At 40.4% G+C, this 14,753-nt stretch overlaps 1 protein-coding gene across 1 annotated transcript in view; it reads left to right on the top strand.

Annotated features, from left to right (window-relative positions):
• LOC112554423 overlaps window positions 1–14,753 on the top strand; it is a 49,137-nt gene that overhangs the window by 11,720 nt on the left and 22,664 nt on the right. The window lies entirely within an intron of this gene.

Below are 14,753 nucleotides of genomic sequence, written 5' to 3'. Positions count from 1 at the left end.
CTTTTCTTTTCTTTCTTTTCTTTCTTTTTTTCTTTCTTTCTTGTCTGTCTGTCTCTCTGTCCATGATCTCGTAGCCTTGGAGACGCTATTCCGCCATCGTACTGATGGCACGAGCAGTCAAGGGTTGAAAGGGATGAAAAGCGATGCCTCTAAAACTTCTGCATGAAATCTTTCCCGAAGGCGAATCAGATATAAACCATGAAAACCAAAACTCAAGTGACTGCTGTCGCTCTAGACCTGTAGTAACCTGGGGGTGAGATCACTAAAACTGAGCAAAATACGAAAATGCTACGTGTCCGACTGTTGAGATTGAATCCATCCCTGCGATCGTCTGAATGTCCAACACATGGTGAGTTCACAAGGTGACATGTCTGTTAGGTAACATTTTGTAGCCTCGTGAATGTGTCTACGATGTTGCTGGAGCTCGTAATGTGATTTTCCATGTCAATATGAGTTGGTTTATCAGCACTGGGCAATATTTCGCCTCCTTTTGAACCCGCTAATTTGAACAAATTCGTTTCGTTTGTCCAAATGTCAAACTGCACGAGGTGAGCGAAAATGTCTTTGTGTCTGCGATGCTCTGGCAGTTGTTGCGTGGGTGAGAGCTGCACTGCACTCGCCACAACCAGAGATGCAAGAATCACTGACTTGCTCGGTATTTCGGTGTGGCCATTGTGTGCCATTCTCTCCTGGCTACGTGAAATATATCAATTACCTACAGGACAGATGCTTGTGTGTCTGCCGGCCTCGGCGCTGTTAGAATAGGTAAATACATAACGGTTCTCAGGTAAACACCTGACACATGTCAACGCACATGCATTGTTATTCGGTTTAAAAAAATGCAATCATGAATTGACTTGACTGATACCTATATATATATATATAAAGTAACTTTTGATGGTGCCTTTTGGAAGAAGAAAAATATTGTCAAATAGATATTACCGACGAAATATCGGAAAATCACTGACATTTCTATGTTTCTGAGAGTCTTAGCTTGTCTAGATAATTTCTAAGGTACTAAGAAAGTAAACAAGTTATATTTACAAATATTGTTGCTATAGTGTAAGAAATTTTGAAGCTCATCATACAGCGGACTGGCTTTGCTAGGACAGTGTCCTTGCCTTTAGACTCTTTCTGTCTCTCTGTATGTCTGTCTGATCATAATCCTAGCTTCTGCTGTCACAAGTTGCTATACTGTTCACTGCTTGCACATTTTCTACATCTTGTGGTAGACAGAGCAGTTAATGTCGTCGTTGTTGTACTTAGGGTAACGAGAGAACATGGTGTCATGAAAAAGCGGAGAAATAAAATTCTTCTCACGTGCAGTTCAACCTCCGGGCAAGCATACAGAGGGTAACAAGCTAGGAAACATAGAGACCAACATACAGGCAAAATACAGTTAAACATGCACCCAACATACAGTAAGCATACAGGCAAAATACAGACAAACATACCGTAAACATACAGGCAAACATACAGACAAACATACAGGCAAACATATAGACAAACACACAGGCAAACATACAAGCCAACATACAAATATACAGACAAACATACAAGACAACATACAGACAAACATACAAGACAAACATATAAGCCAACATACAGACAAACATACAAGACAACATGCAGGTAAACATACAAGCCAACATGCAGGCAAGCATACAGGAAACATACAAACATACATGCCAAACATACAAGCCAACCTACAAACAAACATACAAGTCAACCTACAGACAAACATACAAGCCAACCTACAGACCAGCGAGACCACTGGTGTACATCGCGATGCTCGGCCTTCACGTGGCTATTCAAATGCGGGGCCTGTGGGTTCGTTTCAAAGAGACGGCGACAAAAACGCTGATTTATTTTTACCCTGGATACAATAAATCCCACTGGGCTTCTTCAATCGATTGTGAAAGGCTTCCATGAAACACGAAAAACAGCAAAGCAATACCCCGCGGATTAAGGGTTCCATCTCGTCGGCCCAGATGAACTTTATGCATCAACAGCATCGACATCACAATGGCGCAAGTGAACTGAGTGAAACAACGCAATCATCTCTCTCTCTCTCAGGCTAAAGTAATTAAAACAGCAAATAGTTACAAATATTTCGGATTTCGGTTAATGTCATCAATTAATGTAGCTGTAGAACAGGTTTCTGGCATAATCAAAGACACAGAGGTTGAGATAACGAAACAATGTAAGCTTAAAAATAGGAACATGTCAGTAATTTTCAAAAAGATGCTCAAATTAAATCCTTTTTACACATTAATCACATTAAGCACTCTTGTCACAGTTAATCATCCTGTTATTTTACAATGGTGTAAATCCCAAGAGGCCAGATATTATGATCTTTGGAGAAAATGATGAGCTTTATTCATGCCCTCTTATCAAACTGAAAAACAAAGCTATCAGATGTCCCCAAAGTAAGTCATCTCATTAAGGTTAAGGATTAGGTTACGTGTCGTAGATATTTGGATTTGTTTCGATTTGTAGATGTGTAGAAAATTGACATTTCCTTTTGCATTTACGGAATTTACATTTGATGAATTTGCAATAGATAGTAATGAAAGATATAACAAATGTTGACCCAAAATTGAAGACCTCCATTTTGTACTGGAGCGCCTTGACACAGTTAAGAATAAATATACCATAATGCAGCCTAGTACACATGCACAGGAACAAACATTTTAATTAAAAAAGTAGATAACAACTGTGTAACAATACTTTTAAAAATGTATTAACCCAAGACAAGCAATCAAACTGCTAAGTCACCTTGTTACATACCGCTGTCACTGTTTCCTGACATGTTTAATCATCCCTCTGCAACATCCGCTTGTTGTTCGTAGAATATATCTCCTTTTTCAGCCCAATCATCCCACAGAATCTCATGAGAAGTTCTCGCCATTCGGTCTCTACCTCTCCGTTTTCATCTGAATGTTGTACTTCCTTAGCTTTACACCACAGAGTTAGAGCCAACGAACGCCAATAAAACTCTTGTGCTCAGTTTATGTGCACCCCAAGGTTCAATCTCTCTCTCCCTTCTTTATTGTCTCTTCACCAACGATTGTGTCTCCACGAATCCATTCCGATGATCATTTGCTGATGATGCTACAGTCAAGGAGACTGCGGACCGTGAGATGGCTAATGGCCTGGTGGTGCTGTGCGGTGCCAATGCTCTCCACCAAATGTCTCAAGACGATGGAAGGAGTGGCTGAGAAGATACACTCTGTGAAGACTAAGCTCTGTAGAGCAGGTCGACCAGTTCAAATGACAAAAGATGATATAAAGATCGTTCACTCGGCCGATTTCCTTCAATAAACATTGAGTTTCCGGTTTAGGGAACGACAGTGGCTACGTCAGCAGAGTCTGAGAGAATAATAGCAATAAATAAACAATCAGGAGGTGGTTTATACTGCTGCCAGTGTACAAGTGTCAAATGTCTCGGTGTCAGGTTGGTTTTTTTTTCGCTTCCGAGGGCAGGTATATCGAAAGAGCAAGACGTAGTGGCGAGCGGCTCTCATTCATGCTAGAAGCCTTTCAGACAAAAGTTTCAATCCATTGAGAGCCGAGATTTGTTTGAAGCGGAAGTCTGTCAATCGCTCGCCGAGACTAGCAGCGAACTTCGCAAGAAGCCGGACCTTGGTCTCATACAGTCCGCCATCCACCTATATATATATATATCCGTGAAATGACAGACTGTTACGGATTAGTCCTCAAAGTTGCATGATTTATGCAAAGATTCACTCATTTGGTAACCAGGAACAATACTTATCAGTGTTCCTTTTATAAACATCTCCTACATTAAAAAAAATTATGGTTTTTAATTTCAGGTTGGACAATTCTGTGAAAAGGATTCAGAAATTAATTTCAGGAAAAAATGCAGTCTCAATTTACAAAAGAGTGAAACAATCTGTACTCTGCTCTCACGAGTGCTATTTTTACACACCATGCTAGGTATTATCTCCAACAGAGTCAGTCAACGATAAGATCAGTCGAGTCTGGACTTTATCTACATGAACAATTTTAAAATGTGTTGGCAAATGTAGATTTCCTGTGCTTTAGCATACCTACTAGTTCTTTGCTTGGTACAGTTAAACCTGAAGCATAGTAAACTGCTTTTCACAAATAAATTCCTGCCAATCAATTTCCGAAAGAGTGAACCTTTTCATAAATCACACACCTTTGAGGAAACTTTCATAGCAATATAATCAGCAGTATAAGTTAATACATTGTCTTTTGCTTCCAAATGTAGAAAGTCTTTAGATAGTTCTGCCGAAGGAGAGGAGATGGTAAACAGTTCTGTCAGGTCCTCATTTCTTTGTTAACTAGTGCCTTTGATTCTGCAACAGAAATATTGTGTTCATCATGTGCATTTAAGCGGCCCGGTGGCGCAACGGTTAGCGCTGTTAGCGCCTGTCACCAATACAGTGAAGGTTGGCTGCCCTGAGTTCAATTCTCGTCTCGGGCACGCTGTTCTTTCTCTGCACGTGGCATCTGTTTACAGGGCTGGCTGCTCTCCGCCAAGGACGGTCCCAAGCCCGGCTGAAAAAGGAGGAGGGTTGGGCGTGGGGCCAGCACCCCCACCTCGTAAAAACAAATCCTTGCTACTAAAACATCGACAACAGTAAACTGTCGTCGATGGCCTATGCACCTGGAGGTGCGAAGGGCAAAATTTTTTTTTTTTTATGTGCATTTAGTTGAATCTGATTTGATACAATGCTATTTGCTGATGCTGTAGATATGTTTATCAGAGTGAGAAGGCTTTGTCCTGTTTGCAGTTTCAGCCTTGACTATGAAGACAAATGTGGTCTGTCATTGCTGTGGCACCAGGATTGGCTATATGAGTTTCATCTTATCTGAGAGAATAAGTTTTCCAAGCATTCCTGAATTGATCCGTCTGTCATTAAAACCTTGACTCCATGGCTGTCCTGCAAATCAGCCCAGAGAGATAACAAAGTGCAAATGGCCATTTTCCATCCCATCAAACTTGCTTGACTTTATTGTGTCTAACCATCTCAGTGTTTCTTCAAGAACTTCAGCATGGCCAGAGTCTTCCTGAACAGCATGACCCATATTTTGATGGGATTTTATATTCCTCCTATTAAAGGTATTAAAAAGTTGATTAAATTTCTCCAGAAATGCAGCAGTGTCAAGTGTGCTTGCATCATTACCTTTCAACCTTGCAATAAATTAAATGTCAACCGCAACACTGTGGGAAGAACTTGTACAGCATACGACTAACATGAAGAAAAGTGAAAAGCGCTAGCCTAATATGCTTTTTCATTAATTTTTTTGAAGCAAGACTTATGAAATGTTGCTTTTTAAATTCATAAAAGTTAACTAAGTGTTGCCATCGTATCTGCCTTTTGGCAGCTGAAAAGCTTGTTTTTTTCAAATTGTTGTATTTAGGAAGATCTGGTGGATTATACAAAGCTTAAATTTTCTCGCCCATGCCATGTTCAAAATAGGCCTTCATTTCTGTGATTGTGCAGCCCTCTGTAAAAACTCTGTGATTGTTGGCACCTAGACTGCAATAACACAGTTAACTCTCAGTTCAGCAGTTGTACTGTTCTCAGTGTACTCCATTCTGCCTAAAGTACCAATATCAAGACTTTTTACTTGATCTTTTTAAGTGTTGTAGGTAATTTTTCCTTTAATTCTCATTTCATCAAATATAACAGAACACAGAGCAGCATTGGTGGCATTGAGTGTATCTTGTGTTTGAAGGCAGCAAGAATGCTTTCAGTAGAACCTGAGCAGCATTTGTGGCATTGAGTGTATCTTGTGTTTCAAGGCAGCCAGAATGCTTTCACTAGAACCTGATTAGATGTTAACAGCCGCCACTGATCTTTTTTTGAGTGTATAAATAGATGGCAAAGTAAAGATTTTTTGAGTAACTTATATGCTTTTTTGCTTCCATGAAAAAGTGATAATGCTGCAGCTTTTTCAGTGGCAGACCATCTGCGCCCATTCTTTCTCTTTCCTACGACTCTCACTTAAGTCAAGTTTAGCAGAAGCTCGCAAAAAAAGGTACGGATCTTCTAACTAATCGTTTTTTCCCTCTTGTCATTTTGAGGTTTTGTGGAAACTGAAAAATGATAGTTCTTTGCATGTTTCTTTCTGGCAGGCATTTATTAAGTTAATTGCACTGCAAATATTGCCACCAGGCCTTCATTAGCCTGGAGCGATGATAGAAAACAGCATGGAGGAGCAAAGGGACTGAATTCTGATCTCATGCTTACGGAATTCCCCTTTGAATTGAAAGTGGATGGTCTTATATGTAGAGCAGGTCGACCACTTCAAAATTACTTCAGCTGGAACAACAGTGTAGGCTCTCATCAAAGAAGACCTAACAATGGCTCTACTTCATCTCCACCTGTAAAAGTTTGGCCTCAGGCAGTACATTCGGGCCCCACTGTCTAGAATGGCAGCACCACTCAGAGGCAGAAAGTCTAACTCGACTGTGTAGGGCGTGTGGTTATCAGCTATCAGTGAAGGTAGCAGTTCAGTGCTTCTCCTGTAGTGCTGGGTACGTGAGTTACCAAAGAAGACAAAATCTCAGACTTTTTGTAGTAATGGATACTTTAGTTTTCAGGAAGGGAAAAGTTCCAGTGTTTAACCAGCAGTGATGGGTATCTGCGTTACCAAGAAAAGTCTTGATTCTTTCCAGAAAAAGAATGATTATATTGTATTGATGAGTATGTGAGTTGTCAGAAAATACATTGCAATCTTCTCGGTACTTGTTGGCTAATTTTTCTGTCTCTGAGTTTGAGTACCCAGGCGGAAATCTGCGCCATAAAATAGTATTAAAATTGTTCTCTTATTATTTCGACTGCTTTGGTAAGATACTGATTTTCCTTACATGCAATTAAATAAAGGTCTTTTTTTTATGTAGGACTCGGATTTTCGTGGAATTCAGTCAATAAATATAAGTGTTCTGATAAATAAATCTGACCGTTCAGTGACATAATTAAGGTTGGTAATGAGGTAAATAAATGGCCTGAATTTCTTTAGCGGAACCCTTTGTACTTTCCCTCTTTCTTCTGTCCTGCTCGCTCTCTAAATCTTGTCCCTCATTCACACATCAATGCCCCTCGCGCAGATGACTGGCAATGACACTCTGCACCACCTGCTGTGTCGACGTGACGCGTGCAGACATCGTGACACGAGTTTAGAATGTGGCAGTCATGGGGACAAACTGTCAGGGGTCAGTCCGTGCCAGACCCAAACTTGATGACTTACATGTTGCTTTCAAATATGAAGGAGAGGAGTGTATTCACATAGGCGTCTACAAAAATTAAACAAAATAATCTCGAGCTTTGAGTGGCCAGTGTGTTCACTAAGCGCGGCAATGGGAAACATCTCTGTACTGCTCGACTATCATGTGTCCGACATGAAACGCAGTAACTTCTGGTTCATCTTTGCTTCAACCTCGAGTAATCGAGATAAAACTTTTTTATATATATTAGTATCTATAGATAGACGAATAAAGTTTATGATGATGATAATAATAAAGTTAATTTATATAGCACATTTCACCACTTTTAAAGGCGGGCTCAAAGCTCTTTACTAAAACAAAAAACAAAATAATAATGAATGCTGGTTTCAGTGTTATTATTATTTACGCTCACTTCCTACCAGTGCCGGACTTCGACACTGATCTTCACAAAGGGAGGATCGGCATAAGTAATGTCTTGAATTTCACATGTAGGGCAGTAAAAAGAAAGATTCGTCGACATACTGTATTTGAAGTTTTAGGACAACACAGTTTAGAGCAGAGCACAGTCGTGGCACTGAAGAGGAGAAGGTGACAGCAGCCAGGTACACGCAGGGAGCAAGATGGAGGATGACACACACATAAACAGACGACATCGGGACGCGCATAGATCCAGAATCTAATGTACACAACATGTAGCAATGTAAATCAAAATGGAAAACGACATGGTCTACACTGGTTCACGATGCCAGAATAAGCGTCGGTAAACTAGACTTCACGTACAGAATCATGTACAGTTAGAAAAAAATCTAAAGCAAGATGGCAGAAGAGGAGACAATGGCCGTTAACGGAAGATGTTTATTGTAAGAAATGACACTGAAGAACATTTCATAACAGGGGTGAACTGCGCAACAAACATCACAGATGAGTAGGAGAAACCAAAACTCGACGTAGATCGACAGACGAGACAAAAAGACAGAAAGCCTTGTCCCTTCTAGTCAGTTAGACTAAGGGACATCACTCTCTTACCTTTACTGGATTACGGGGATTGTCCATAGTGACTAACAGCAAAGTATGTAACCGTTAGCTTAACTCTCATGCCAGCTGCCTTGTGAGGACCAAATGTAATTCAAGCTCCCCTGCAATAAATCGTCGCGTCTGAACTACATGTTCTTGTCCTAGAGAGGGTTGTTTATATTAGTGTATATTTATGGTGTCTACATTTCCCCCACTGTGTTCATCTCGCAAAGTTCACACTGTGTTTCCACAATGATTGATAACAGAAACCCATTACACCTTGTTGTAACAAAGAAACACATTACAGTGGAACCTCGGTTAACGAACTTAATCCGTTCTGGAAAACTGTTCGTTATCCGAAATGTTCGTTATCCGAAACAATTTTTTCCATAAGAAATAAAGGAAATAGATTTAATTGGTTCCCAGCCCCTGTTGACTCGCTAATATTTGAAAGTTACAGGCTATATAGGTATTTGTTTTAATGAGAATAGTTATAATGCAGTTTAAATGAAGTTAAATATAAAAACATTAACCAAAGCATTAAAACATCAGAAAACTTGCCGTTTTGACGGCGTGGTTGGAGGCAGGTGTGGGGAGGATGGGGTGGGATTACTGCTTTGATTCCCCCTCCACGAACACGTGACATTATAAAATCGGGGGTGACCTTTTTCTGTAGCTTTGAGGTTAAAGGAAAAAAAACTTGTCCAGTGTCTGTTCCTTCTGACTTTTTTGTAAAACTCTTCGGTAATACGACATCACATTACGACAGACGCATGCCACCTTCATACTTTGAACTCATTTCCTTTTTCAATTCATTTGTTGGCCGCTTCCTTGTCATTACCTCGCTACTATTAATTGCTCTTAATCTTCTTTGGAGCCATGATTGAAGATTATCTTATTAAAATAAAGCACAACAATCACTAAATAAGAAGGATGTGCACAGATAAGGAACGACTGATCGTAACTGTGTCTCGAGCGCGAATGATGACATGCTGGTCGGTCACGTGAGGTTCACGTGGCTGTTCGTTATCCGAAATTTTGTTCGCTATCCGAGACAAACTTTTAACGAAATTTTTGTTCGTTAACCGAAATATTCGCTATCCGAGGCGTTCGCTAACCGAGGTTCCACTGTATTTGGAATTAGCGTTTGGTGCCAGTGACAGGAAAAGAGATCTGCTGCAGGTGTAGTAAAGAGGGAGAATGATGCCACCAGACAATCTATCTGTGGATGCTACTTTGTTAACAAGATAAAGCGTTGTAATCATGATTTATGTCACTTCGTAAATTCAGAGTTCTGGCAACAGTGTTATTTAATCTGACCTGAAAAACTATTCTTTCCTTCAGGTACTAGTACCAGAGCAGCAGAGCGATCTTATAACTCATCGTCCGTCAATGGGCCAAAGTTTGTATTTTCCAGCCTGTTATTACAGGTGACTTGTGGCGGAGTGTAGCAATAGTTACACAAATGTAACGATAGGTTGCTCCATATTACCGTATCATAGTGACATGACGATGAATTGCTAACCTCTTGATAACCAAACTTCATTAAGTAAATCAGGACAAGCGCCTGCAAATTTTTAGTTTTATTTCGAAGGACAAAACTGTAAGTAAATCTTTGACTTAGGCAATTTAATATTAGAGATAGCAAAATGATGACACCATATAGGTAATTAGGATTAGGATAATACCATAAACCTTTTATTTTTAAATACAAAAAGTACTTAACGCCTTCTTGAAACATGAAGAAGCTGAATGGTTGGAACTGCGAATGGCTCGAATTCCATAGTTTGAACCCACCATAAAAAAAGATCGCATGTCAAACATCCTGGTGCTAATGTTTGGTAGACTGAGGATAATGTGATCTGCCGAGAAACGAATTAAGTTGCTGCGACAGAAAATGGACAATGAGCATATTAGATGTGTGATATTAAAGATTAGATATATTAGATGAGTCAGGGAGGGGAAGAACAATAGATAATACAGTCGTTATAGTAAAGTGAATGTATTTACTTAAGTGTTCAAACTCACTCAATAATCATCTGTGTTCTTGTCTACAAAATAAGGATGTTACAAATTTCTGTCGGTGTATAAATAAAAACCTTTGACATGCACATGAGTCAAAACTCAAAGAACAAGATATCTGAGAGATGCCCGTATACCCGTTATGTCAGAACTCGGCGCTCGACAACAAGCCAAACAATGACATGTCCCGGCAGGAGGCAAACGTCAACACACTGAAAGATGGGAAGTTTATTGTCAGGAGTCTTGACGGCTAACTGCATTTTTACCGGCAATGAAAATGTCATTTGCAAAAACCGGCAGTATTGTCTTTTCGGCTGTCGTGGTTACCCAGAGAACTTTTGCTGATTTGTGTCTGTTTTCTGGGTTCGCCCGAACATTTCACCTTCGCCATCCGCCGCACTACTGTAGTCTGCCACTTGAAAATGTGGGGTGGGAATGCACACGGCAAGGAGCTGATGAAAGGCAAAGCCCCGGGGAGAGACGGTCCGTCGCCAGGGAGCGCTGCTAGCGTCCGGCCAGGCAGTCTACACGTGACGCACCCCTTACACCATGTGCTGCTAACGATACCATCGGCAGGTCTGTCGTCACTGATGTCTGTTTACAGATAGAGAAAACGTTTCATCATTTCTAGCAAAGACTGTACCATCGGTGTCCATGATGTATACGCACCTTACTTAACTGTTCATGCGTTAGGTAATGTTACCTGCCATGCCGAAACTACCTTTCTGAGTGGAGAGTGTACAGATGTGCTGAAGATACGGATACGCGTCCAGAGATCAAACAAACATTATTTCCCTGCCTTTCCGGTGCCTCCTGGCCCTGGCCATTTTATCAGGCTGGTCCAGAAGGAGTGTTGCCGCCCGTTGTTTGGCCATCGTTACCCCACTGGGCTTTTCACGCCGCAGCTTCCTGCCTTTCAGCAAACTTTCTGGTCTCACCAAGAAATGTTTTCAGAAAACTCCCATAAAACGAAAAATGTATTCGAATAAGCAAACAAAAGAGGATGGCATGGAAGGAAACGACTTTGTTTATTTGCTCTGATAATAGGATTCATGCTTTTTATGGATTTACTTCTTGAATGGAGTGAGATCTTCTGTCAACTTCCAATTCTCAGAGGCAATAGCATAAGCGGAGGAAAAAACACTGTAGAGGCTACAGCTGCTTTTTCGGTTGTATTATTATTATTATTATTATTATTATTATTATTATTATTATTATTATTATTATTATTATTATTATTATTATTATTATTATTATTATTATTATTATTATTATTATTATAGAAGTGTTAATATTTGATTGTAGATATGATTAACCGAGTTATGTGTTTCTTGAAAAGTGCTAAATAAGTAGTAAACTTAATATCTTCATACACCTTTACCATTTTTGAGGTAGTCACTGGAATTTAAAGCAACATCTGCACATCTAGTTTCGTTGTTTAATGGCTGCTCTCATAGTCCAGAGGCCGGTCCGATTTTTGCGACAAAGCATCCTAACAAACCATACTTCCTAGAATCTTTTGGCAGCAAGGGTTGATTAGGCACAGAACACTGCCAAGCTAATGTAGGTTCTGCATGAAGACTTCGGACTCCTTCAGATGAGTGAGCTCACTTGTTAATGTCACGTGACATGCAGTGCGTGCCCGACCGTTTCTTGAATTTGAATGCCAAATGATGGTCGTCCTCCAAAAACAAACCCACCTTCCGCAAGCCTGGATTCTCTGGAACAAATGGCTGGATGACACCTCAGGACAAGTGTCAAGGTACACATGGCAACAGCACACAAGCTTGATTTCCGTCGCTTATGACTTTTTTTTTATTGATTTTAATTTGTTGTCGCTTATTAATGCCAACACGAGGTTTTGTTACAAAGTGTTCACACTTTTTCCTAATAGCAAAAATAAACTGTAAATTTTTTAACAGTGACACGTTTGCAGCTAAAATGAGATATAATTCAGACCGAGCTCAGCCTTCATCGTGAGGAACCACCTGGTCAACGTCCTCCACGTCCACGTGTATGAGAGCTTCTCACGAGAGAATAACACTTTACAATCGTGTTTAACGGGGATGATACATCATTTGGTAAAGTGAACACCATTCAGTGAATCAGTCTCAGTATCTCCACTGATGGCAGGTGTCTTCATGTTCCAAAGATCCACACTACATAATTATTTATGCAGGGTAAATAAAGCAAATATCTATAAGCGGAATGTATATGTGCGCACGTGCATGTGTGTAGACTTGACCACATGCTGACCATTCATGGAGTTTTTAAACACGTTCGCAAAATGATTTGTTAGTTTTTAGTCAGACTTCCAAAAATTGTTGAAGATCAGAGTTTGTTTTGATGTTGTGGTCAAGTCGTCAGATCATGGCTGATGGAAGTGGTCAGTCGGGGCTTCTGAAAACAATGAGTGTAGGAGATTAATGACATGTTCACTCGATGACAGTCGTTCAATGTAGGGTGACTTGCCGTAGCAGACGATGGAGGAAGTGATGTGTTCAGTGTGACGGGCAGCGAGGTTGTGGAGCGGGTGGCAGCACTTGCGGGGCGCACGTCACGTGTCGGAGCGATGCGCGAGAAGCGTTGCGATGCAGCATCGTGCTGTACTTGCATCTCCTCGTCGGCTCAATCGTCTGATCAATACAGCACGGGTTATCTTACTGCAGCAATTCGCACCAGCCTCCAGACTCCCCATCTCGTGTGTCCCCTGCGAATCTTCTACTCTCATCCATTTCGCATCCCAATCCCAGTCCTCTTGTCCACCGTTTGCACCCAAAAGTTCGCCTTTCCCTGGTAACCTCTGACTGTGACACATGTCACATCGTTCCTCTACAGACAAATCATACTGTGTCATTGTTACAGAGTGTGTGCAATAAAGACCAGCTGGGAATATGAATGACAAATCATACTATCTCATTGCTAAGGTGTGTGTGTGTGCGCGCACCAAAGAACCTCTACAGACATGACTTTATACACATCATACTATCTCATTGTTAAGGCGTGTCTGTGTGATAAATAACAGCTCGAGACATGACTTTACGATGTTGCTAAGCGATGAGATTGTGGAATGCCCACTCTTTGCTGCTTTTTGCCTTTTCTTAACAGTACTGGAGAGGCGTGAATTGTAGTGAACCTTACAGAGCTTTCGTACCAGTACTCTCAATTAAAAATCACATTAAATCTCTGCTAACTCACTGCCTCAGTAGGTTGTTAGTATGTATTCGTGTATGCACGCACTCTTGTAAAGTCCCAACAAGCAAAAAAAAAATGGCTGCTAAAATAAAAGCATGCGTCTCCTTGGAATAAAAATACTTTTCATTGAGATTTACAGAAAGGTAGTCCTTTTGTCTACAAAATAATTATGTGTAAAAATATTTTAATTTCTATATGCTGCAGTATCATTGCAGCTTCCTTGCAGAAATTGTTGTTGTTGTTGTTGTTGTTGTTGTTGTTGTTGTTGTTGTTGTTGTTGTTGAAATTTTAGAGTTCATTTGCCGACAATTACTGCCGTTTTTTTTACGAATTAATATGCACACTACGGGTAACTAGTTTATAACTACACAACAACAAAAACACACGAGTTAAAGTAACAGAATGAAATATTGCGTAATCTGTTAATTTTATTTAAAACACTTTTAAAAATCGTCGTCGTCTCACTAATCCCAGAAGACTGCCAGCTACCCTGGACATACACAGGATGACAAATCTCTCAGAGAATGGTTCCCAAGTACTGGAAGCTGCTCAAATCGTCCATCTGGACTGTGTTTATGCTTTGTTGTCGCCATTGATGTTAACCATGTCTTTGGTGAACTCCGCGCTAAACTATATTCCATGTGCATTCGTAGTGTCGGTATGTTTATAAAGGTCTTTCTTAACTAAACAACTATTGTGGATCATTAACCAAGTAGGGAAGAATTGTGTGTTGAGGTCAAAGGAAACTAATGGTTCTGAGACGAACTTTAGGACACTGAATCAGTGATTAACGTGCTAATCTTAGTTCAACTTGTTTATCAATATGTTTACATATACATTGATATATATATACAACGACATTTTGGGGCGCTGAAAGTTCAACGCTTTGGCACTTTGCCAGATCTGAAGCAGACCTAAGGTCTGACAGTTCACAGTTACTGCCTACCATCAGACCCATGGCCTCTGCAAAGTACAGGCTGTATATCACTCTCCAACAGATCGACACGGAATTGCATTGGTCATGAAATGTTTCTCACATGTTCTTCAGAAAGATGTTGGACAGCACAGACAACCGGCGGCACACTTGATGAACACCAACCATTGTCTGAAACAAGTCTACCATCTTATCTCTCAGGGTGCTGCGCTAGGAGACCTTATTATGAAGAACTGTGCAACCATCTTGTTCTGATATCAGTTTTTCATTGCAGGTCCGTAATGAAGCAATTGTGATTAAGCTTTACTTTAGGTGACTGATTAGACTAATCGTTCTGTAGTTTTGTCACCGTTTCCTTTTCTT

This window comes from Pomacea canaliculata, linkage group LG13 (genome assembly GCF_003073045.1).
Source record: "Pomacea canaliculata isolate SZHN2017 linkage group LG13, ASM307304v1, whole genome shotgun sequence".
In the NCBI taxonomy this organism is placed as follows: domain Eukaryota; kingdom Metazoa; phylum Mollusca; class Gastropoda; order Architaenioglossa; family Ampullariidae; genus Pomacea; species Pomacea canaliculata.
This window is presented reverse-complemented; position numbering and strand designations above follow the sequence as displayed.